A 25848-nucleotide genomic window follows, 5' to 3' on the forward strand; every position below is an offset into this window, starting at 1 on the left:
TGGCAGTTCATGGGGCACATTCCTAGACTCATCTAGGAGCCCTTCTAAGGTTATTTTCATGGCTCTTCCTGGGCCTTCTCTAAGGCAGGTATGGACCACCTGTGGCTCTCTAGATGCTGCTGGTCTCTCTCACCTTTGGGGCTGCGGCAGGCTCCAGACTGCTGAGAGCTTTAAATGACAAAATTACATGTGAATACAGAATGCATTTGTACAGGTGGAAACTCTTGTTGCTCCTTCCTAACTGAGAATTAGCTTATTGTCTCATAAGCCAATAGACATTTGCTGACCCATATAAAAGTACCAGACATTTGCTAGAGACCAGAGGTAATTGAGTACCACACGGAAAAAGATGTCATTATTTCTCCCTCAGCCATTACTTCTTTTCCATTTTAGGCTTGTTACTCATCTGTATCTTCTCTTTACTGAGAAAACCATTTCATGGAGGACCATCTTCTCCCATTACGATCCTATCCGGGGATTTAGAATACTTGACACTTAAAGCCATAAAAAAACCTGGGACCCAGATGTCTGCAAGAGCATCTTCTTTCATCTTGACCTCCTTGTGCTTTAAGATCAGCAGACGAGGCCTTCTTGGTGGTCCCTTTGCAGGATTCTGCTGGGTTTGTATTTGTTGTGTCATTGAGATTTCTGTTTTATTTGCCACTTTTCTGGCTCTTTTACGTACACCCTGCTTTGAGGTCAGTTATGAAAAGCAGTACAGCGGAAATCGAATTAGACTTTGGAAAACCAATGGGGGAGGAAAAGACCACAGCTCACAGTTCATGTTAGGCATGTGGGAGGTCTCAGGTTCCAACCCTGACATCCTGGACAACCAATGTAGTGCAATGGTTAGACTGGGAACTGAGAGACCAGGGTTCAAATCCTCACTCAGCCAGAAAGGCCACTGGGTGACCTTGGGGCAGTGACTGCCTCTCAGCCTAACCTACCTCACAGGGTTGTTCTGGGGATTAAATGAGGAGGGTGGGGGAGAACCATGTACCCCACCTTGAGTTCCTTGGAGAAAAAGGTGGGATATTAATGCAATAAATCATCACCATCATCTCCAGTTCAAAGGATCAGGGGGAGAAAGTTTGGGAAAGAATCTGGAGAGCCAAAGTGAACATGAGAAGATAATATTGGGCTGGATGGATAAATAGTCTTATCTGGCATAAGGCAGCTTGTTATATCCCAATGGCAGGTGTTCTGGGTGTGATGCTGAGATAAGTGGGATTGCACCACAAGATAAAAGTCCAATGGGCGTCTGCTGCAACAACTTGGAGGTTAACGAGCACTTACGTAAGTAGACAGGTGCTCTTTATGTCCTTCTGCTTTTACGATGCTAAGGTAACATCAGGATCATCGCTTGCCACCAGGAATGTAACCAGTTGCCTGGCAGGCCAGCTGCAAACTCTCAGGAGAAACAGAACTTTGCTCTGATCCGCTGGAAATCAACTGAAAAGCAGCTACATTTTGATATGACAAGTTGAGCACTCGTTTAGGAGCGGGGTGGGGAGCCTTTTTGGTCATGAGCCAGATGCGACAGGTGGGTGGGGGCAGCCCACCTGTCAATCATCTGACATTGCAATGCCTGGGAACAGTTGATAGGGCTGACTGGAGGTCTCTCTTGCAGACTTCCGAGAGGCATCTTGTTGGCCACTGTAAGAACAGGATGCTGAACTAGATAGGCCTTTCTGTCTGATCCAGTAGGGCTCTAGGGCCATATTCATCTCTTAACCCTGAGGTTCCCTATCCCTGCTGTAGACAACTCCAACTAAGATGGAACAATGGCTGGCCTAATAAGCTTAACAACCAACTGAGTATGTTCCTATGGCCAGTAAATTGTCTGGGAAGCCTTCGTTTCCTGCAGGTTTTTGCTAGCTAATCATAGAATCTTAGAATCATAGAATCATAGAATCATAGAGTTGGAAGAGACCACAAGGGCCATCGAGTCCAACCCCCTGCCAAGCAGGAAACACCATCAGAGCACTCCTGACATATGGTTGTCAAGCCTCTGCTTAAAGACCTCCAAAGAAGGAGACTCCACCACACTCCTTGGCAGCAAATTCCACTGTCGAACAGCTCTTACTGTCAGGAAGTTCTTCCTAATGTTTAGGTGGAATCTTTTTTCTTGTAGTTTGGAACCATTGCTCCGTGTCCGCTTCTCTGGAGCAGCAGAAAACAACCTTTCTCCCTCCTCTATGTGACATCCTTTTATATATTTGAACATGGCTATCATATCACCCCTTAACCTCCTCTTCTCCAGGCTAAACATGCCCAGCTCCCTTAGCCGTTCTTCATAAGGCATCGTTTCCAGGCCTTTGACCATTTTGGCTGCCCTCCTCTGGACACGTTCCAGTTTGTCAGTGTCCTTCCTGAACTGTGGTGCCCAGAACTGGACACAGTACTCCAGGTGAGGTCTGACCAGAGCAGAATACAGTCGCACTATTACTTCCCTTGATCTAGATGCAATACTCCTATTGATGCAGCCCAGAATTGCATTGGCTTTTTTAGCTGCTGCGTCACACTGTTGGCTCATGTCAAGTTTGTGGTCAACCAAGACTCCTAGATCCTTTTCACATGTACTGCTCTCAAGCCAGGTGTCACCCATCTTGTATTTGTGCCTCTCATTTTTTTTGCCCAAGTGCAATACTTTACATTTCTCCCTATTAAAATTCATCTTGTTTGTTTTGGCCCAGTTCTCTAATCTGTCAAGGTCATTTTGAAGTGTGATCCTGTCCTCTGGGGTGTTAGCCACCCCTCCCAGTTTGGTGTCATCTGCAAATTTGATCAGGATGCCCTTGAGTCCATCATCCAAGTCGTTGATAAAGATGTTGAATAAGACCGGGCCCAAGACAGAACCCTGTGGCACCCCACTAGTCACTCTCCTCCAGGATGAAGAGGAACCATTGATGAGCACCCTTTGGGTTCGGTCAGTCAGCCAGTTACAAATCCACTGAGTGGTAGCATAGTCAAGACCGCATTTTACCAGCTTCTTTACAAGAATATCATGGGGCACCTTGTCAAATGCCTTGCTGAAATCAAGGTAGGCTACATCCACTGCGTTCCCTTCATCTACCAGGCTTGTAATTCTGTCAAAAAACGAGATCAGGTTAGTCTGACACGACTTATTTTTCAGAAATCCATGCTGACTATTGGTGATCACAGTATTCCTTTCTAGGTGCTCACAAACTGTTTGCTTAATGATCTGCTCAAGAATCTTCCCTGGTATTGATGTCAGACTGACTGGGCGGTAATTATTTGGGTCCTCTCTTTTCCCCTTTTTGAAAATAGGGACAACATTTGCCCTCCTCCAGTCTGCTGGGACTTCGCCTGTTCTCCAGGAATTCTCAAAGATGACTGCCAGTGGTTCTGAGATCACATCTGCCAGTTCTTTTAATACTCTTGGATGCAGTTCATCTGGCCCTGGAGACTTGAATACATCTAAACTAGCCAAGTATTCTTGTACTATCTCCTTAGTTATTCTGGGCTGTGTTTCCTCTGCTGAATCATTTGCTCCAAATTCTTCAGGTCGGGCATTGTTTTCTTTATCGGAGAAGACTGAGGCAAAGAAGGCATTGAGGAGTTCAGCCCTTTCTGTGTCCCCTGTTTGCATTTCACCATCTTCTCCTCTGAGTGACCCCACTGTTTCTTTCTTCTTCCTTTTGCTATGAACATACCCATAAAAGCCTTTTTTGTTGCTTTTAACCTCTCTAGCAAGCCTGAGTTCATTCTGTGCTTTAGCTTTTCTGACTTTGTGTCTACACGTGCTGGCTATTTGTTTGAATTCCTCTTTGGTGGTTTCCCCCCTTTTCCATTTTTTGTACACATCCTTTTTTAATCTTAACTCAGTTAAAAGTTCTTTAGATAGCCACCCTGGCTTCTTTAGGCACCTTCCATGTTTCCGTCTCATTGGTATTGACTGAAGTTGTGCTTTTACTATCTCCCTCTTAACAAACTCCCAGCCATCATGAACTCCCTTTCCTTTTAGTATTACTGTCCATGGGATCTCACCCAGCACTTCCCTAAGTTTTATGAAGTCGGCTTTCTTAAAGTCAAGAAATTGAGTCCTAGTATGCTTGGCTGCTCCTTTCCGCTGTATAGTAAACTTCAGAAGAGCATGATCACTCGCGCCTAATGATCCTTCCACTTCTACCCCACTAACCAGGTCATCAACATTGGTTAGGACCAGATCTAAAATGGCTGTTCCTCTTGTTGCTTCTCCCACTTTCTGGACAATGAAGTTGTCTGCAAGGCCAGTGAGGAATCTGTTTGACTTTATGCTCTTGGCTGAGTTTGACATCCAGCAAATATCCGGGTAATTGAAGCCCCCCATTACTACTATCTCCCTTCCTTTTGCATGCTTGGCCATCTGTTCCAGGAAGGCATCATCTATGTCCTCCGTTTGGCTTGGGGATCTATAGTAAACTCCCACAATGAGGTCCCTGTTATTCATCTCTCCCTTAATTTTGACCCAAATGCTCTCACTTTGGCTTTGAGGTTCTAAATCTTGGATCTCTTCACAGGTATACACATCCCTGACATATAACGCCACTCCTCCTCCTTTCTTGTCTGGTCTGTTTCTCTGAAATAGATTGTAACCCTCCATTATTACATTCCAGTCGTGGGACTTATCCCACCAGGTTTCAGTGATGCCTATTATGTCATATTTAGTTTGCTGTACCAAGAGCTCAAGCTCATCTTGTTTATTACCCATGCTTTGCGCATTAGTGTACAGACATTGAAGTCCATTAATCATTCCCCCGTGTCTCTTATTTAAGGATTTTTTCCTCCCACCACTAGGTCTGCGTGCTGTTTGCTCCATTTGGTCTATGATGGATCCCAATGCATCACTTGAGTGTCATTCTTCTAATGTAGGCTTTCCCTAATGTGATGCCCTTTAGATGTTGCTGAACTACAACTTCCATCATACACCCATTGTTGCATTTGATGCTTTGAAGTTGTTTTTTTTAATAAAAAATATATATTGGCTGTAGCTCTGGATATACTTGTCCATTGGCCATGGCTTGGGCTGATGGGAGTTATAATCCAGCAACATTTGGAGGGCACAAGGTTGGGGAAACCTCACTTCCTGCCTTCTTCCCACAAAACCATGAAAAGTGTAGTCTGTAATAGAGATAAGACTCTCCAACAACAATGAACTCTTTGTTCCTTCACTAAAATGCTCCTCCCAAATTCTACTGAAGTGAGGCCAGTCTGAAATCTCTGCAGCTCCAAGGCAAGGCACACTCCGCCTTGGAGAAAAGACCCAGTGAATGTAGTCTTACTTCTGTACGTTTGTATTTTTGCAATGTTGTGACTTGTTCTTTTATGTTTTTACACTTTTAATGGTTTTATGCTATTTTTAAAAACTGTCTATCTGTACGTTGCTTAGAATTCCACCCTGATTAGTAAGCAGTTTAGAAATTTTCTCAAACAAACAAACATGCCTAGGATTGTGCTGTTAATGTAGATCTGAGGGTAATGTAGATGCCCCTAAACTACAATTCCCATTATTCCTGGCCATTGGTCATGCAGGCTAGAGCTGATGGGAGTCAGAGTCCTCTGGCACTGATGCATTCTGTGGCCTTTTCCTTTGCCTATTATTTTTTGGACACCATATTAATTTTTTTGACTGCAATGCTGAGGCAAAGCCTGATGGCCCTCCTGGTTGAGCTCTAGGAAACGCCATGCTGCATATTTGCTTTAGATACTTAAATACAACTCAGGGTTCAGATCACAGCTTCTCCACGGCAGCTAAATAAGTAACACGTTCAGATTTTGTAAACTGTTTCTCACAGCTTGTTTATTTAGGGTTATAACTTGAGTCAGGCTCCTTATGGAAGCGTGACTCATTGTTTAATGTGTCAGCTTATTAGCAATACTTGTTTTTGCCTTATATTTCCTTTGCTACCACTAATTGCTGAGCCCACTGTGAGCTCCAGTTTCCAATGGCAGTGTACAAGAGGAAGGAAGAGAAAGTGGATGTTGCAAGACAGAAGCCCCTGGAAAGACACAAAACCCTTAGATTTGCAGAGAAGCCTTGAAAAAAAAGCACAGAAGCAAAACTGCGATCAAATGGGCAGCATTTGGAAACTGGGGTAGCAGCAGGGAGTTCCAGCAGTTTGGTTCCTCTGTCTGAATATGTTAATCCAATCATTTGTCATGCTAAACTATCAGATTTGCAGGATGAGATGCTCTTTATATATCATAGTGGGGAAACCTCAGATCAAATGTGACCACCCATACCTCTCTATCTGGTCCATGTACCTCTTCCTATGTCACACACCCCTCTCTTCAGGCCATACCCCTCACTGGCTCTGTTGAAAGGAGCGAGCCAGCAGTCAATCACACAATGCAAGAGGAATTAACTCTTTATCAGGGAAAAACAGGATCTGCACAGGAGTGTCAGGCCTAATGAGCACAGCATTTCATCTTCCGTAGGTGTTGCCCCCATAAAGCAATTGTGGAGTCCTCACCTTCTAAGTCCCTTCCTCTCTAGGGTTTCCCCCAAGCAATCTGAGATTGTGCCAGCATGAAGCTAATTTCTCTTTTGACCTCTTCATGCCTCTCCTGGTTCTGTGAGACCAATGGGGAGGGGACCTTGTTATTGTGGGGGGGAGGGAGGCACTTGTGCCTCTTCACCAGCCTGACTAATCTCTGCCTCTTGGCCTCCCTCATCTCACTCTCCTGCTTCCACATCCACTTCCAATTCTGGACTTCCCTCTGGCACAGACTCTCCCTGCTCACTAAGCCCTGTGACCTCTTCAGCTGCCAACACTTCCTCCTCCCAGGCTTCTCCCTCTTATCCTCTGACCACTCTTTGCCCCACCACCAGTCCCCAGGCTCTGAGCCTTCCTCCCTTGGGGTTTCCCCAGCTGGTTCCTCCCACCATTCCTTTGCATCCAATCAGTCCATGACGTCTGTCTTGCCCACAAATGTTTTTTCCTGGCTGGACTGTATCACTGAACACTTTGCTTACCAGAATGGAGGATAGTGAGGGGCGTCTAAACTACCCTATGCACAAAGTAAAAGCCACAGACTCCACCCACTTGTGATTCTGCCCCCACCCACCCGTGGCACATGCCCAGAAGGGAATGTAGCCCCTGGGCTGAAATAGACTGCTGCGCTGTTGTTGTTTAGTCGTTTAGTCGTGTCCGAGTCTTCGTGACCCCATGGACCAGAGCACGCCAGGCACGCCTGTCTCCCACTGCCTCCCGCAGTCTGGTAAGACTCATGTTTGTAGCTTTGAGAACACCGTCCAACCACCTCATCCTTTGTCGTCCCCTTCTCCTTGTGCCCTCAATCTTTCCCAACATCAGGGTCTTTTCCAGGGAGTCTTCTCTTCTCATGAGGTGGCCAAAGTATTGGAGCCTCAGCTTCAGGATCTGTCCTTCCAGTGAGCGCTCAGGGCTAATTTCCTTAAGAATGGATGTGTTTGATCTTCTTGCAGTCCATGGGACTCTCAAGAGTCTCCTCCAGCACCATAATTCAAAAGCATCAATTCCCCTTCATGGGTCACTGTCTTGCTGTGGCGAAGGGGCTTGAATAACTCAGAGAAGCTATGAGCTATGCCATGCAGTGCCACCCAAGATGGACAGGTCATAGTGGAGAGTTTTGACCAAACGTGATCCACCTGGAGCAGGAACCGGCAAGCCACTCCAGTATCCCTGCCAAGAAAACTCCATGGACAAAGACTGCTGCGCTATATGCACCCATATATCTAATCAATCTTAGCACAGAAAGCTCTCTTCTGCCAGGTCAGGCTATTTGTCCATCTGGCTCAATGCTGTCTAATCTGCCTTCAGGGTCTCGAGCAGAGGTCTTTCCCATTGCTTGCTCCCTGATCCCTTTAAGCTGGAGATGCCAGGAACTGACCCTGAGCCCTTCTACATTCAAAGCACATGCTCCATCACTGAGCTGTGGTCCCTTGAAAACAACAGCTGGACTGCAAACCAGAAGGACAGAATCAAAGGCCAAATTATATAATGTGCATCTCTTCCTTTATGCATAAAAATGTAATGCTGTCTTCATTTAGTCCCCATTGGAGGATTTGTAGTGCCTCATCACAGTCCTGGATTTGCATGTAGAAAAGCCCAAGAGAGCAAGCCAAGCAAGCTTAGTAGTTCCGTGGGGTGGGAAGGGGAAAGTCTAGGGAGTTAATGTGGAGTGAATGGCAGAGGGGGTTGGTGAGTGGAGCGAACAGGGGTACAGCCCCTAGTAGACTATATTTTTGTATGGAAAAAGATGTCACCACGCTTCAGTTTGCATGGCAACCTTCTGAGGCCATATATAAATGGTGGGTGCTTCCAGAACCAAAAGTGGGTGGAGGAATTGGCATGACTCTTCCTTTGTTCAGTAGGCTATATTTGAGCCACACAGAAGTCACAGGTTTCTAATCACATACTGTCAGGGAACTGCCATCGGAAGGACAGGTGGTGAGAAGGCTTCAGGAGAATAGGAGAGCCTCTTCTTCAGCAGAAGAGGGAACCAGTAGGGGGAGTGCGGGAGCTCCAAAGGAAAGGGAGTCGGAGGGGAGGCTCTGGGATACTTCCAGTGAGAACAGCGAGGAGGTATCAGAACAGCCTTTAAGGACCCCCACCCCCCGCCGGAAACTGTCACGCAGGGAATCCAGGAGGCGCATGTCCGTGAAACAGCTTTTATGTTGGAAACGTTTCCGCAAACGCCCACTGTCAGATACTACCAGCGACTGACGGAGCCATGCTGAAGGGCTCCGCTCAAGGCAGGGTTTCACTACACTGAGTGAGCTCTGAGGGATCCAGCTTCAACGCACAAGCAGCTCATCATCCCACCACAGCAATCTGACAGTCCCTGAAAGCAGCTTGTGCAAAGAGAGGCATCATGAGCAACCCAGCCGGAGCCGGAGATGGGGGAGCAGCTGCAGCCGGTCCTAGCCTGGAAGAAAGGTACAGGATGTTGGAGGTACAGTTAGCTCTGCAAACGGCGAGGCTGGAGGAGAGGAGGGCTCATGATGCAGAAAAGGGGAAAGCCGCCCAGCTCTCGAGGAAAGTGCCAGGACTGGTGCAGAAGTTTGGGGGTGATCCCAGGAATTATCAAGCCTTCAGGACAGAGATGCAATATGCCCTCAATCTGCAGTTTGATGATTTTCCTGATGAGGATTCGAGGGTTGCTTATGTGATTGGGCATCTCGAAGGCGGGGCCAGAGATTGGGTGAGGCCACTAATGGCAGCCAATAATGAAGCCCTAAGGGACACAAGGAAGTTTTTTCGCGCCATGGATCTGATGTTTTCCAGCGAGATTGAGCAGGGAGTGGCGCGCAGGCAGTTAATGGCGTGTAAACAAGGGAACCGATCTGTCCGTGAGTACTGGACTGAGTTCACCATGTTGATCCATAAATTAGGATGGGATTTGTCAGCGGAACCGATACAAATGCTGTTCGAAGAAGGACTATCTTCGGCAGTGAAAGACGAACTTTCCCGGGGGCCCAGGGCGGAGTCTATGGACCATCTGACTAAATCAGCGCTGGCCATAGGATCACGCCAGGAGGCCAGAGCCTTGGAGAAGCGGGAAGGGAAAGGGGAGCGTTGGAGGGATTTCCGCATTCCAGAGATGCCAGAGCAGCCTTCTCTGCCAGCAGAGCCGATGGAAATCGGAACAGCGCGCGCGCGCGCAATTTCAAACCCCAGTGAAGGGCGGAAGAAGGAGGGAAAAGGCGCCAAGAAATGTTTTCTCTGCCAACAGCCAGGTCATTTTGCCAGAGTGTGTCCGCAAAGAAAGGAATGGCAAGGAATGGCGGGAGCTGTTGGGGAGGAGGGAGAAGGAGCTAAGGAGCAAGTAAAAGCCAACGCCTGGCTGCCACCGACGGGGCACAGCAGCCAGGCCAAGGAACAGTAAATGTGCCCACGCCAGAACCCCCAAGACCAGCTCTTGTAATAGAGGTATTGCTGGAGCTGGCAAACGGACACCCACTAAAAGTGAAGGCGCTATTAGACTCAGGCAGCTCCTGCAACTTTATGAGTAAGGAGTTTGCAGCCGCCCATCAGATACAAACCATTCCTTTAAAAAATCCCCTGCAGGTGACCACGATTGATGGGAGGGCGCTGTTGGGGGGAGAAGTAGACCAGCAGACTGTCCCCATGACAATGAGGGTGGCAAGACACACGGAACGGATAGCGTTTAATATAGCCACGTTGGGAGGAGCGCCCATCATTTTGGGGATGAGCTGGCTAGCGCTGCATGATCCGCTTGTGGGATGGCATCAGAGAGTGGTTTCCTTTGGGTCAGCACATTGTATGGGACACTGCACAGAAAAAGGGGGCCAAGTAGGCACTCAGGCCACGTTAGCAAAGATAGAAGCAATGGAACAAGGTAGGGTACCACGACAATATGCAGATTTTGCCGACGTCTTCAGCGAAAGGGAAGCAGATAAACTACCCCCGCACAGACCCTTTGACTGCCAAATCAACTTACTTCCAGGAGCGCAATTGCCAGTGGGCAAGGTGTATGCAATGTCTGACAGAGAGATGCAGGAGCTAAGGGAGTTTATTGACAAAAACCTCAAGCGTGGGTTCATCAGGGAGTCACGAGCGGTGGGGGGTAGCCCAGTGTTCTTTGTAGACAAAAAAAACTCGGACAAACCGAGATTAATTGTGGATTTCAGGGCCCTAAACGCAGTGTCCGAACCCGTGACCTTCCCTATGCCCAGAATCGATGACATTCTGACCCGGGTGAGAAAAGGGAAGATTTTTACCAAGCTGGACCTGAGGGGGGCGTATAACCTGATACGTATGAGAAAGGGAGATGAGTGGAAAACCACTATGTTCACCCCCTTGGGGGCATTTGAGTACTGCGTTATGCCTTTCGGCCTCCAGGCGGGTTCAGCAGTATTTCAATCATTCATGAATCACGTACTAGGACCATTGCTGTACAAGAACTGCGCTGCGTTCTTGGACGATGTACTGGTGTACTCAGAGGATGAAGAGCAGCATGTGCGAGATGTACGAGAAGTACTGAGCAAACTGCAAGAAAACCAGCTGTGGGTGAAACTGGAGAAGTGTCAGTTTCACACCAGGGAGGTGGAATTCCTGGGGTACCGGTTGTCGGACAAGGGGCTGGCCATGGATCCTAGCAAGGTGCAAGCGGTGCTGGATTGGAGGCCACCGAAAACTAAGAAAGATGTGCAGAGGTTTTTGGGGTTCGGAAACTTCTATCGGAAGTTCATCAAGAACTTCGCCCATTTAACAGCCCCCATCACGGATTGTCTCAGCAGTAAGAAGAAATTTGTCTGGACGGAAGAAGCGCAGCGAGCTTTCGAAAGTTAAAAGAGGGCGTTTGCTTCGGAAGAACAACTCTTACACGTGGATCTGCAGCAGCCGATGAGGGTGGAAACCGACGCGTCTGACAGAGCGGTGGGCGCCGTGCTCCTGCAGCCAGGAGCGAATACGTCGGAATGGAGGCCGTGTGCCTTCTTCTCGAGGAAATTGAACAAGTCTGAGAGGAATTATACAGTGTACGACAGAGAATTACTCGCTGTCCACGAAGCGTTCAAGAGATGGAGACACCTGTTGATTGGGGCGCAACACAAGGTTCAAGTGCGGACAGACCACAAAAATCTAGAATACTGGAGAACAGCCCGAGTATTGAACCAGAGACAAGTAAGATGGGCGCAAGAGTTCTCCAAGTTCAATTTTGAAATTCGCTACGTGCCAGGGGCTGAGAATGTCAGGGCGGACGCTCTCTCCAGAAAACCTGAGTACTTGGAGGGGGAAGGAGGGGCGGAAGAAAGACATATCATCTCAGAGGACCACTGGGTTTGTGGGGCGGCATTGGTGGGGCAAAGAGAACTGGTAGAGGGTATTGAAAACGATGAATATGCCCAAGAGAAACTTAGGGAACTCAGGGAGACAGGTGAGAACGCAGGGGGGTTTGAGGAAAAGAACGGAAAACTATATTACAAAGGGGCGCTCTACATACCAGGTGGGGAACTAAGAGGGCGGGTGCTTAAACAGTTGCATGACAGCCCCACGGCGGGGCACTTCGGGCAGCACAAGACCATGTGGTTGGTTACCAGGGAGTTTTGGTGGCCCAAGGTGCGGGAAGACGTGCGGGAGTATGTCAGGGGATGCGACAGGTGCCAAAGAGCAAAGGGAGAGAGGTTGGCGCCAGCGGGGTTATTAGAACCCTTACCCACCCCAGAAAGGCCATGGGAGATGGTATCCATAGACTTCATGACCGATCTACCGAGATCCAAAGGGAAAACCGCGGTCATGGTGGTGGTAGATCTACTAACTAAGATGTGCCACTTTATAGCTTGTTCACATGCAGTGACAGCGGAAGAAACCGCAAGGTTGTTTGTGGAGCACATTTTTAGGTTGCATGGCGCCCCCTTGAAGGTTTTGAGCGACAGAGGAAAACAATTTACTTCTAGGTTCTGGAGGAAACTAATGAGCATGTTGCAAGTGGAGGTAAGTTTTTCCACCGCCAGGCACCCAGAAACAAATGGGCAAGCAGAAAGGGCAAACGGGGTTTTGCAACAATATCTGAGGTGTTATGTAAAGGACAGAGAAACTGATTGGGTAGACTGGTTACCTCTGGCAGAATTTGCCTACAACAACGCGGAGAACGTGTCCACAGGGATGAGTCCCTTTCTAGCCAATTATGGGTGTCATCCTCGGGCGTTTCCAGGAGAGGGCGGGGGAAGGTGGAGTGTACCTGCAGCGGAAATTTTTGTTGAAGAGATGGAAGCGATCCACCGTCAGCTCCAACTCAACTTAGAGAAAGCCAAAGAAGAATATAAGAAGCAAGCTGACAGAAATAGGAGGGAAGGCGAAACCATAAGGGTGGGTAACCGGGTGTGGCTATCCACCCAAGGACTGCCGTTCAAGGGAGGGTGTAAGAAATTGAGACCCAAACGGTTGGGACCCTTTGAGGTCATACAGCAGGTCAACCCAGTAGCATTCAAACTCCGATTGCCCAGTCACATGAAATTGCACCCAGTATTTCACAGGTCATTACTGTCACCATACAGAGAGGGGTGTGAGTGGGGGGAACATGAGAGGGAGGTCACCCGGACACCCGTCATAGAAGAGAGAGAACGCAACATGGATGTGGCAGGGATCATTGATTCCAGGTGGAAGGGGAATCAGGTGGAATACTTGGTAGAATGGGAGGGGGAGGAAGAGTCAGAAAACACATGGGTACCGGCAGAGGAAGTCAAAGACGAGATTTTAATAGAAATGTTTCATCGGCATTTCCCAAGGAAACCACAATCAGTGGCAAGGTTTAGGAGGGAACACTTCGGGACCACAGATGAGGAAGGGGAATTTGAAGGGTTCCCAGAGTCGGGAGTGGAGGTGGAAACAGATTCCGACGAAGGAGAGGAAGAGGGGGAAAGAGGCGGAAGGCCGTGGTTAGAAGTGTTTGAATCCTCGGAGGATGAGGGGAGTTCCTTCCAGGGATTTCCGTCCTCGCCGCCAGTAAGAGAAGAGGCGGGAGGGGGTGAAGGGGGCCCTGGGGGGGAGGTGGATGTCAGGGAACTGCCATCGGAAGGACAGGTGGTGAGAAGGCTTCAGGAGAATAGGAGAGCCTCTTCTTCAGCAGAAGAGGGAACCAGTAGGGGGAGTGCGGGAGCTCCAAAGGAAAGGGAGTCGGAGGGGAGGCTCTGGGATACTTCCAGTGAGAACAGCGAGGAGGTATCAGAACAGCCTTTAAGGACCCCCACCCCCCGCCGGAAACTGTCACGCAGGGAATCCAGGAGGCGCATGTCCGTGAAACAGCTTTTATGTTGGAAACGTTTCCGCAAACGCCCACTGTCAGATACTACCAGCGACTGACGGAGCCATGCTGAAGGGCTCCGCTCAAGGCAGGGTTTCACTACACTGAGTGAGCTCTGAGGGATCCAGCTTCAACGCACAAGCAGCTCATCATCCCACCACACATACACACCCTTTCATCCATCCATGCATGCATAGAGGAAGCATGATCATAGTTCAATGACACATTCCAACCAGGTGAAAGCTCTTGTATAATAATAATAATAATAATAATAATAATAATAATAATAATACCCCACCCATCTGGCTGGGTTTCCCCAGCCACTCTGTGTGGCTTCCAACAAAACATTAAAATACAATAATTCATCAGATATTAAAAGCTTCCCTAAACAGGGCTGCCTTCAGATGTCTTCTAAAAGTTGGGTGGTTGTTATTTCTTTGACATCTGATGCGAGGGCATTTTACAGGGCGGGCGCCACTACCAAGAAGGCCCTCTGCCTGGTTCCCTATAGCTTCACTTCTTCCAGGAAGGGAACCACCAGAAGGCCCTCACCACTGGACCTCAGTGTCCAGGCAGAATGATGGAGGTGGAGATGCTCCTTCAAGGCCGAGGCTGTTTAGGGCTTTAAAGGTCAGCACCAACACTTTGAATTGTGCTCGGAAACTTACTGGGAGCCAATGTACATCTTTCAGGACCAGTGTTGTGGTCTTGGCAGCCAACATCCGTATGATCTGAATTGGGACACTCGTGGTTTTTTGTTGTTGTCCCGAGCTGTTACAGGAACTAGCTGACTTGTGCCAGAGTGCTGGACCAAAAACCAGGACATTCTGGGATCCTATCAGAAGCTGGAATGGCTTCTGTAATTCAGGGATGTCCCGCTGAAATTGGGACGGTTGAGTGGTATGCTTGTGGCATGATGGGGCATGAGGCACAGCTTGTGAGTGCTGTGTCCTGGGGTCGGGGCATGATCTAGGGAGAGTCTGAAGGACACGTAGATAGGCCTGGAAGGAAGCATTTGCCCCCTGGGCCTGAGGTTCACCACCCCTGTTCTAGGTGAGGTACAGTTTCTCTAGGCAATTTGCAACACATCAAAAATAAAAAAACACACAACCACGGGAACCCCAGCACTGAATCCAAACCCAACATGAAAGAGTAAAACAAATGCCAGCCAAGGCAACAAAACATTTAGCACATAAAAAGAGCTAAAAACTGACTCACGGGAGCTAAAAGCAAACCGTTACCACCAATCAGCAAATATTAAAATGTTATCAAATGATGTTGAAACATATAAAAAGGCCTGTGAGAATTTGGGGGGGGAGGCTTCACCGGGCACCAAAAGGACATTTACATGGGCAGCAGAGGCTTTTCAGGGGTGCTGGGAGACAGGAATATTGATCAGCACATTAGCACCAGCATGTAAAAATTCAAAGGGAAATGACCTATGATTCTTAAAGTTTTGCATGGATGGCCCAAAGAACAGCTGAATTACTTTCAATTCTGGCTTTGGCTTAGAGGACTCTGTAGACTTTGTGGCAACCTCTTCCTTGGTCCACCTCTTGCCAGGTATGCAAGTTGGCACTAGCGCAAAGGATGCTATTAGAAGTGAGTTATTCCTACTGATAATGTCACCCCAGTGGTGTTAAGCCAAGACTTCAGGGCCTGAAGGAGGAAGGTAGATAGATGATGGGAGCAAGCGTCAGGTCCCACCTTCAGGCCTCTCATGAACATGTCTCTGATTATCAGTTCTTGGGAATCACATGTGGGAAGAGTTGCTGTTGCCCTCAGGTCCTGCCTGCAGGCCTTTCATAAACACCTGATTTCTCACTGGGAATATAGGGCACTAGACTAGATGGGCCACTGGCTTGATCCAGTAGAGCTTTTCTCGTGTACTTAGTGTTGCAAATGTTAGGATGCATCTCAGCTTGCATTGAAAGCTGATGGGTCTGCATAGAAAAGAGTAGATAGAGAGAGGGACCTCCAAGTTTCCTAGACTGTCATTTCTGACCTAGCCTGTGCTCACCTTCCCTTAGGCACTAAACTAGCCCTTTTCAACCTTGGGCCCCCAGATGTTGTTGAACTACAACTCTCATCATCTCTGAGCACTGGCCATGCTGCCTAGATGTCCAACAACTAGGACGTAGGTGGCTCTGTGGTCTAAACCACTGAGCCTCTTGGGCTTGCCGATCAGAAGGTTGGCAGTTCGAATCTGCACGATGGGTTGAGCTCCCGTTGCTCTTTCCCAGCTCCTGCCAACCTAGCAGTTCGAAAGCATGTCAGTGCAAGTAGATAAATAGGTACCACTGCTTTACCTTTATCTTACCAACAACGTCTGGGGCCCAAGGATGAGAAAAGCTGCATTAGATTGATACTCTTAGGGTTGCTGACCTCATTTCCTGCTTCCTTCTACTTCATCCTCACCTTGGGAGAAGAGTCTTTTGTGTCTCTCTTGCTGAGATGCCAGAGCTCAAGGTCTCCCCACGTTCTTTAGACAGAACTAGGATCTCTCCTCTGAAGCGTCTTTTCTTGTAATAAATGTAGCTTTCTTATTTCTCCTAAGCTGAGAGTCTCTGCGTGATTATACCCATGGTGAAGTGTGTTCCTCCAACAGGGACTCAGTATCAAGTTCAACTTCTGCTGAGCATTTTAGCTCCAAACACCAACACTTACCTGAGATATACCAGCGCTGATGCCGATTGCCACTCCATCCTTTTGTAAAAGCATTTAGAGGGCTCAAGTGCACTGTGCAGTACAACACGGATGCTCTAGATGCCTCCTCCACCTTCATTTCTCCAAGGTGTGGAGAACTGGGCTCCTTTGGGATGAAGGGCAGGATAGAAATTTAATAAATAACAAATAAATAGAACTAAAGTGAAGATAGCAAGCTCCTTGACTGTTGTCTTTGCCCCTTCAGCGGACAAGCTCTCACCACCTTTTCCTGCAAGTTTCACATTTCCTTCCTGCCTCTTTGCTGGGGAAACCTCAGTTATGTTATCGCTGGAATTTGCCACATAATATGGAGGACAAAGGAAAGGACAGAACTTGCCCCATTCAGCAAGTCAGGGCTGTCTTCCCCGCTGCCAAGAAGCACTTTGCAAACAAAGGAGATTAAAAAATAAATACAAGCAATAAAGCTCACCTGACAGTGTCCTTTTAAATTACCCCTTTTTCCTGAAAACCTACAATAAATCGCACACACAAGCCGTAAAAGTACCTGAAACGCTCTTTGAAAGATTTACAGGCACCTGACTCCTATGCTCAATAAAGTCAACATGCTGCTTGCAAGATAATTTCTCATCAGCCATATTTCAGATTTCCTGAACTCCCTTCAGTCAACCAATCCCAAGTAATACAGCATCTCCAGCCCATCTGAATTACAGCTACTTAAAGCTAACAAGCCCAGCTGATTTATAGGCACTATCTGGGATCTTATCCCTTTCTGCCAGCTTTCCGGATCCAATGTCCTCCTCAACCCACCCCCACCCAATTTGATCAAATGCCAGCGGATTATCCGACTTTCCCAGAGAAAGTAATCTAGCCAATAATCTCTCAATTGGTTCAGGAACTCCATTCTGGATGCTATAGTACCTAGTTAGAGGGAGATGGTGGCTTTCTCAGGCTAACATGTGGAGGTTGTCCGTCAGCAAAAGCACAAATATAGGAAGGACTGGAACGTATTGAACTGTGGCTTGCAGTCAGAAATGTTTTGGTGATGGGGTTTGTGTGTGTGTGTGTGTGTGTAAGTGTACACTGGAAAGGGGAGGGCTGAGTCCATCATCAGTCGATGTGAAACTGAAAACCAAACCAAACCAATTCAACCAATTCAACCAACCAACCAACCAACCAAACAGATATAAGTCTGAGGTGTTTGAAGTTATTGAATTTACTGGGAGGTGGGGGCTGATGTAATCCTAAAAGTGCTATCCCTCTGTGGCTATGGCACCAGTTGTTCTCTGCATTTTTATATGGCCCCCAAGAAAACCAGAGCAGTATAGAGCAAAGGAAGTGAGCCTCGGGTTCAGGGCAGGGGTGGGGATGGCCCCCCATACCTATCTGGCCCTCAAAATACTCCCCAGTTCACACCCCTCACTGGCCCTGCTTTCCACCTTCAAGTGCTTTCCCCTGGTGACACGGTCTCCTTAAACTCTGATAATTCTTCGTGTTAGTCTGGATGGAAGCTACAGAGCATATGTCACGGCATGGTCCGGCACCATAGGCTCCAACTCGATTAGGGCTGAGGACACCTCAGCTCCCTCAAAATTGGTACAGGACTGACTCCCCCACATCTTGAGGGACTGCGCCTTGCTAAGCCTCCCTGCGGTGGCAGTTCAGAGTCAGAGCTGTCAGCCTCAGGGCCTCAGTCCTCTGCCTTGAGAGTCATTCTCTAGATAACCATCCACGAGTAGCTCTGCCTACTGCAGCTGTTCTCTTATAGCTGTATATGTGTTGGTCATATGCATGGCTGATCCCTCAAGTGTTCAGTCTCTCTCAAACGCACACACGCAGTTACTGTGCATGCCCGCACAGGAGGGAGAACGAAAACGGAGATGATAGGTGGGCTGGGAGCGTGCGGTCTATGCTTGGGTGAGATTGGAAGCTAGCACGACTGGAAATAATTAGAACGATTAATTGCTTGCACGACAGGAACCAGGAACTGATGGCAATTTCTTTCTCTCTCTCTTTGCAGAGTTAATTAGGAAGGGGAGGCCTGTGGAACAGACAACCAGGATGTGACCAGTCAGATCAGTTGCAGAAAACAGGAGTTCTTCTGGGTGACCCAGACAATGCTTTCTTCCACGTGATAACTGCGGAGCTGTCGATGGTTGTGCAAGAGGATCCAGAAGGTTTTCCTATAGACTGTGATCCCTTCTTCAGGGATATCACATTTCCCCGGCACATATAAGCAAGGCGTTTGCCGCCAGACACAAGGGCGGAGGCCTACTTGGGTGCTTTGGAAAAATAACAAGATAACGTCCAAAGCACTTTGAAGGGCAACTAATTCAATTCGGGGTCTGAATCAAAATCTGGAAAACAAGCTAATCTTCATGCTTGCCTCACTGCAGATGCTAGCAAGGCTATAGCTTACTCCTCCTGCATGCATGTCCTATTATATGCATCTCTTCTTCTTTGGTATGAACACAGTTTTTTGATGTCTGTGTGCTTCCCCTCTGCAGTGCTGGGCTGCATATTTAAATATAGAGTCTATGTGTGTGTAGACTCTGTGTCAAACAGTTGGATCAATGCATGGAGGTTGAGCCGTAGCTAGGGGTGGGTGAGAGCTTTTATTCAGTCTGCATTGAAAGGTGAGACCGCCTAATCCACACTTTTCAAAACATTATGCAAAGAGAAACACAACTATCTTTTGAAATTTGACCTGCCCTGAATTTTGCAGTGCAGTTCTCCGGCAAAGCATTGCATACAAAAATGCATATACTGAGGTAAAGTGTGCCCACAAATGCATATATTAGTGAAAGTAGCATACGAGAGCACACTATACTTGGGGAAATAGCTTTGCGAAAATGTGTATATTAGGCAAAGTTGCATACAAAAATGTGTATGTTAGAAGAAATTAGCACTAAAATGGTGATGAATTTTCATGCGGATTCGCAAACTGATGTGGAAGTGTGGGCCAAGGAACTTATTTATTTATTTAGAGCATTTGTACTCCACACTTTAGCCATGAAGGCTCCCAGAGTACCTTGCATACAACCAAAACAAGATCATCCCTGCTCACACCCTTGCAATGTAAAACACACACACAACACAAATGGGAAAAGGGAGGAAAAAGGAAAATGAAGATCAAACTCCGGCACCAGTTTGTTCCTATAATGACCAGCTGGCACAGTTCAGGGGCAAAAGGTGCCTGATGAAGCTGGAACTCCAGAAAACCTGAAGAAGAAGAAGAAGAAGAAGAAGAAGAAGAAGAAGAAGAAGAAGAAGAAGAAGAAGAAGAAGAATAGTAGTAGTAGTAGTAGTAGTAGTAGTTTGGATTTGATACCCCACTTTATCATTACCCTAAGGAGTCTCAAAGCGGCTAACATTCTCCTTTCCTTTCCCTTCCTCCCTCACAACAAACACTCTGTGAGGTGAGTGGAGCTGAGAGACTTCAGAGAAGTGTGACTAGCCCAAGGTCACCCAGCAGCTGCATGTGGAGGAGCGGAGACGCGAACCCGGTTCACCAGATTACGAGTCCACCGCTCTTAACCACTACACCACACTGGCTCTTCTTCCTATCTTTCCCACTGAGGCAGCCTGATGGAATGGCTGCTCCCAAGAAACCAAGGAGAAACCAGCAGATTTACCCATCCTCAGCTGGGTCCCGCAGTTGTGGTCCTGATTCTTCTCTCCACGCACTGCTGGTACCCTCTGTTGGTCGAATAAACAGGGCTCAGATTGCAAGGCCTTGCATTTGATTCGAAAACCTTTCTTGGATGCTACAGTTGTCAAATGGAAATAACGAACTCATTTCCCATTCCGGACCATCTCTCAACCCAGAAATGTCACTTTTTAAAAACTTCTCAGTTGAAACGCTTAGTCTTGCATCCCAAACATGGAAACTCTGGTTGTTTCATGTTTCGATGTGAAAACCCATCTTAATATATTCTCAGCGTTCAGATGTGACAAAAGGAAGATAAATTAATTCAGAGAGTTAAATATAGCTTAAAATTGCTGGGGTTGGTTGAAATGTATAGGCCGGGTGTCCACAAGAAATGGCGATGGGGAGAATGGTAAGCAGAAAGTGGCTCTTTTAGATATTTTATGGTGGGGGAGGGGGGCAATTAGATATTTTATTTTATTCCTAGGTAGGAGGGAGGTGCATGGGGTTTGTCTGAATCCTGGATTCAGAACCAAATACATCTGATTTGGGTCCACTCAGCTGGATTGGGTTGAGACAGCTCTTGATTTCCCTGGGTTATATCAGATTCACCCAAAGTAATTCAGAGCTATCAAATGGTGTGGTCTGGTGTTGGGGGCGGGTGGGGAGGAGGAGATACAAAGGCAGTCTGCATGCATCTCCTACTCCCCTTCCCACCCACATGTTTAGTCAAGGTTTTAAACTCTAAATAGGCTTATGGTTGAGAGAGGGGAGATGGAGATACCTATCTCCTTCTCTCGCCTTCCTGACCACATGGCTGTGCAAGGCCCTTGAATGAGCTCAGGGCTGAAATCTAAGTAAGGTCAGATCTGGGCAACTCTGAAGCAATGTGTCAGCTGGTAGTGGTGGTTGCTTGTGAGTAACCAGGCAGGACTCTGACCTGTCTTTTACAGGTTTTATTGCGCAAAGTGAAGCTGAGACTCCAATACTTTGGCCACCTCATGAGAAGAGAAGACTCCCTGGAAAAGACCCTGATGTTAGGAAAGATGGAGGGCACAAGGAGAAGGGGACGACAGAGGACGAGATGGTTGGGCAGTGTTCTCGAAGCTACCAGCATGAGTTTGACCAAACTGCGGGAGGCAGTGGAAGACAGGAGTGCCTGGCGTGCTCTGGTCCATGGGGTCACAAAGAGTCAGACACGACTAAACAACAACAACATTGTGCAAACTATTTACAGTGCAGATCTACCAAGTCCATGTCCATCTCAGTCACTTGCAGGATCCGGGAGGGGCCCCTTCTGGCTTCTTCCCCAACATAAGAACTTCAACACCCCAAGCCTCCTCCTCCCCTCTGTGCATTTCACTCCTCTTCACAAGGTGGGCGACTGAAGTGGCGTGCATTCCTCCTGGCTGGCCTGGCGAGGTGAGGTGCTGGGCTCTCAGCAGCATCCTTGAGCCTTTCCCCCGCTTGGCTGGCCCCTTCCCTCTCTTCTCCACTGGAGGTGTGGCTTTTCCCATTGCTGGAAGAGGAACTGCTCCTCAGGAGTTTTGGAGGCTCTCTATATCCCAACGGCCCCCCTGTCTCCATCCCCTGTTCTGATGGCAGTCCCCTGACACAATGAATTTGGCCCCAGATCAGAACATGCCCCTCATGTTGAGCCCCAATGTATAGCAGTGCTTGTACATGGTGGCCATTTGTCATGCTTTACAGAGGATAGACCTCTGTTTGAAGGGCTGTCAGAGGAAAGTCATCTCTTTGAAGGAGATCTCTAAGTCCAGTTTAGAAACAAAGAACCTGAGAAGGGAAAGCCGGAGAGGCCCTGAAGTTGCCCTATCAACAGTGAGAAGCACCTGGGCAGCAGACTAAGCAGGCACAGAGGTCACCAGGTCATCTTTCCAATTATGGCAAAATATTTTGCATTTCGATTTTAATTACAGTAATTATGTCAGAATTTGCATTGATCAATATTAAATTGGCAGGTACAAATTTTATGCAAATTTGTCCTCTCTCTCTCTCTCTCTCTCTCTCTCTCTCTCTCTCTCTCTCTTTCTCTCTCTCTCCAGTGTTGTAAGTGGCCACTCTACTTGTAAAAAAACCCCCCACTTTGCCCCTCTATGTTCCTCTGCTAGTCAGTTGGCAGCTGCTTATTAGCACATGTTGGCTGCCATGCTGTAGAGACACTGTTGCAGACCAAGTTGTGGTTTTCATGCTCACGACATCCGCTGTGTGATGTAAAGGAAAAGAAAGCCATTCTTTGTGCTGTGTGCAGACTGGTTTTTAAAGCCAAGTGCTTTGCATTTTACAGGTTGGAGTGTCACTAAAGCCTTAATGATCATTTTAGTGCAGTAACTGAAGTATCCACTGATTTTTAAAAAACCATAAATCCTCTGAGCATGGCCTGTGTCTTCCTGGTGATTCATGGCCTGCACGCTTTCTGCCGGCAATAAAAGTTTCTGTGATCTTATTTTATGTGCTGCGGTTTGGCACCAGAAGCATATCCCACTAGCTGGAGGTACAAGGGGAGAGGAACTTTCAGGGGTACGATTAGATAATGGCAATGAATGAAGATGAAGATGCTGATGATGCTGATACTGATAATAATAATAATAATAATAATAATAATAATAATAATAATATTAAAAACAGTTAAACACAGGTGCTTTGAAACATCCAAATCAACAATAGCTAAAAGGAAACAAAACACATGCATCAGTGGATAGGTTTGGCGAAACAAAAACGTTTCAAGCAGACACCAAAATAGAGTGCAGTCAAATCGCAACTTACATAGAGGTTCCGTTCCAAGCATTCCACGCATATGTGAAAATCCCAGATAGATGAAGCTACTTTTTCTTTGGCTGGCTGTGGTAGGAGTTCTTCCCTGTAGAAGAAGAAGAAGAAGAAGAAGAAGAAGAAGAAGAAGAAGAAGAAGAAGAAGAAGAAGAGGAGTTTGGATTTGATATCCCGCCTTTCACTCCCTTTAAGGAGTCTCAAAGCGGCTAACATTCTCCTTTCCCTTCCTCCCCCACAACAAACACTCTGTGAGGTGAGTGGGGCTGAGAGACTTCAAGGAAGCGTGACTGGCCCAAGGTCACCCAGCAGCTGCATGTGGAGGAGCGGAGACGCGAACCTGGTTCCCCAGGATTACGAGACTACCGCTCTTAACCACTACACCACACTGGCTGCTCCTCCTCACTTCTCTATGTGCCTGTGATTGGCAGAAGGGAGGAAGAAGTACGTGGGCAGAGAAAGTTGCAGGCAGAAGAAAAGGGCTGGAACACATCTGGACCCAGAAGCACCCCAAAACTGTGTTATAAGAAGCGATAATAACAATACACTCCAGTAGAGTTGCCAGACCTCCAGGTCCGACCTGAAGTCTCTAGGTTTGTCTGGATCCCTTCAGGTGGCATGCAGAAGGGTTGAATCTCCTGATGGGTGAGAGTGCCTTTAAAATATTGAGAAGACTGCATGTAGCTTGCAAGCTTCACCCTGGCAAGAGCTGGCTGCAAATTATAACACAGATGCTCAGTATACCGGAAGGAGAAGCTCCACCCCCATTGTTCAGCCCAGACACTGAGGTCCAGTGCCAAGTGGTTCTGGCAGTTTCCTCACTGCGAGAAGTGAGGTTACAGAGAACCAGGCAGAGGGCCTTCTCGGTAGTGGCACCCGCCCTGTGGAACACCCTCCCATCAGATGTCAAGGCAATAAACTACAATCTGACTTTTAGAAGACCCTCTGAAGGCAGCCCTGTATAGGAAAGTTTTTAATGTTTGATGTTTTACCTTGGTTTTTAATATTCTGTTGGGAGCCACCCAGAGTGGCTGTGGAGACCCGGTCAGATGGGTGGGGTATAAGTAAATAACAATAACAATAACAATAACAATAACAATAACAATAACAATAACAATAACAATAACAATAACAATAACAATAACAATAATAATTTGAGGGCTCAGGGAGGCACCACCCTGCATTGATAACATACACAACCACACCATTTGAATGGCAATGGCCATCAACCTTGGAGGGCCCCGGCCCCCTCAAATATTTTATGGGGGAGGGTGAAAGGACCTCGACCCCTAGGAATTGGCTCCTATGTCGGGGGGGCTGCATCTCCCCTCCTCCCCTCCCTCTCCACCTCCATCTGCAGGGCCTGCCCCCATGGCATCACCAGGGACCTCCTTGGGTCTCAGTTTGGGTCCTGAAATTTCAGGGCAACAGATATTCCTGAACTGGCTACCTTACCATTTAGTCTGCCATTGCTGGCTGTACGGAGGAGGACTTTTTGCAAATATCTGCTGTACTATTATGAAAACCTGCATATGCCCGCACCAATATAATAATAATAATAATAATAATAATAATAATAATAATAATAATAATATATTATTTGTACCCCACCCATCTGGATGGGTTTCCCCAGCCACTCTGGGTGGCTTCCAACTAAGATTAAAAATACATCAGAATGTCACAGATTAAAAACTTCCCTGAACAGGGCTGCCTTCAGATGTCTTCTAAATGTTAGGTAGTTGTTTATCTCTTTGACATCTGATGGGAGGGCATTCCACAGGGCGGGCACCACTACTGAGAAGGCCCTCTGCCTGGTTCCCTGTAGCTGTGCTTCTCGCAATGAGGGAACCACCAAAAGGCCCTGGGAGCTGGACCTCAGCGTCCGGGCAGAACGATGGGGGTGGAGACGCTCCTTCCGGTATAGTGGACCGAGGCCATTTAGGGCTTTAAAGGTCAACACCAACACTTTGAATTGTGCTTGGAAACGTAGGTCAACATAGGTCTTTATTATTATTTTTTAAAAGTATGTGATCTGTTCAATGAGAAGTAGACGTGAGTACCTCTTCCTCTCTGAAAAAAGGTGTCACCTATGCAAGCTTTAATATATCCATGGAATGCCGCAAATGAGCCGTGTCAGCATATTGCAGAAACAGGAAGCAGCAGAGGCCCCATCGCTGCGAAACTCCCGGGTACCAACACTGTAGCTGCCACCCTGGTTTGACGTCTGCCCTACCAAGCACTTAGCATCTTTGTTGATCCAGCCCTGATCCTAATCTAGTTGCCTCAGCAAAATCATAGGACATTTGTCCTACTTCTGCCAGCTGGTGACACGGTGGCAATCTGTCATTAGCAGTTCTAGGTTCAGGATCAAAGACTATGTAGATCAAACTGCGGGGTTTGCCCTCTCACCCCAGGGGCAGGAAGGGTGGTGAAGGAGGCTCAGCGGAAGAATGTGACCAGGTGCCTTTTAAATCCACCTTGAACATGTCGGTGGTGCTTAGGAGCAAACTTATTCAGCAAGTCAGGAATTATACATATTGGTGTGTTCTCAGAGTGAACCGCTGAAATGAATAAATCCAAGTTAGTCATGTCCATACTTCAGTAAGTCAACTCTGTGTAGGATTAACACTGGTCACATCCCTGGGCACCAAAGTTCCCATTTATTTTCTAAGGGGAAGCCTTTAAAACTTCAAATTAAAGCATGGAGAGGTGCCTGAATAACAACAACAAGAACAATTTATTATTTATACCCCGCCCATCTGGTTGAGTTTCCCCAGCCACTCTGGGCAGCTTCCAATTGAGTGTTAAAAACAATACAGCATCAAATATTAAAAACTTCCCTAAACAGGGCTGCCTTCAGATGTCTTTTAAAGAGAAGATAGCTGCTTATTTCCTTCGTATCTGAAGGGAGGGCATTCCACAGGGCGGGCGCCACTACTGAGAAGGCCCTCTGTCTGGTTTCCTGTAACCTCACTTCTTGCAATGAGGGAACTGCC

General features: G+C 47.4%; 1 long non-coding RNA gene across 1 annotated transcript in view; it reads right to left on the bottom strand.

Annotated features, from left to right (window-relative positions):
• The window catches only part of LOC307221807, a 232419-nt gene extending 215890 nt beyond the window's left edge, over positions 1-16529 (bottom strand). The window contains exons 1-2 of the long non-coding RNA XR_013841538.1: positions 16420-16529; positions 7264-7667 (exon numbers count right to left, since the gene is read on the bottom strand). This is a non-coding gene — a long non-coding RNA (uncharacterized lncRNA). The remainder of the gene's footprint in view (positions 1-7263; positions 7668-16419) is intronic.
• Between the last annotated feature and the right edge of the window lie 9319 nt (positions 16530-25848).

This window comes from Podarcis cretensis (assembly GCF_951804945.1).
Source record: "Podarcis cretensis genome assembly, chromosome: 8".
Lineage (NCBI taxonomy): Eukaryota > Metazoa > Chordata > Lepidosauria > Squamata > Lacertidae > Podarcis > Podarcis cretensis.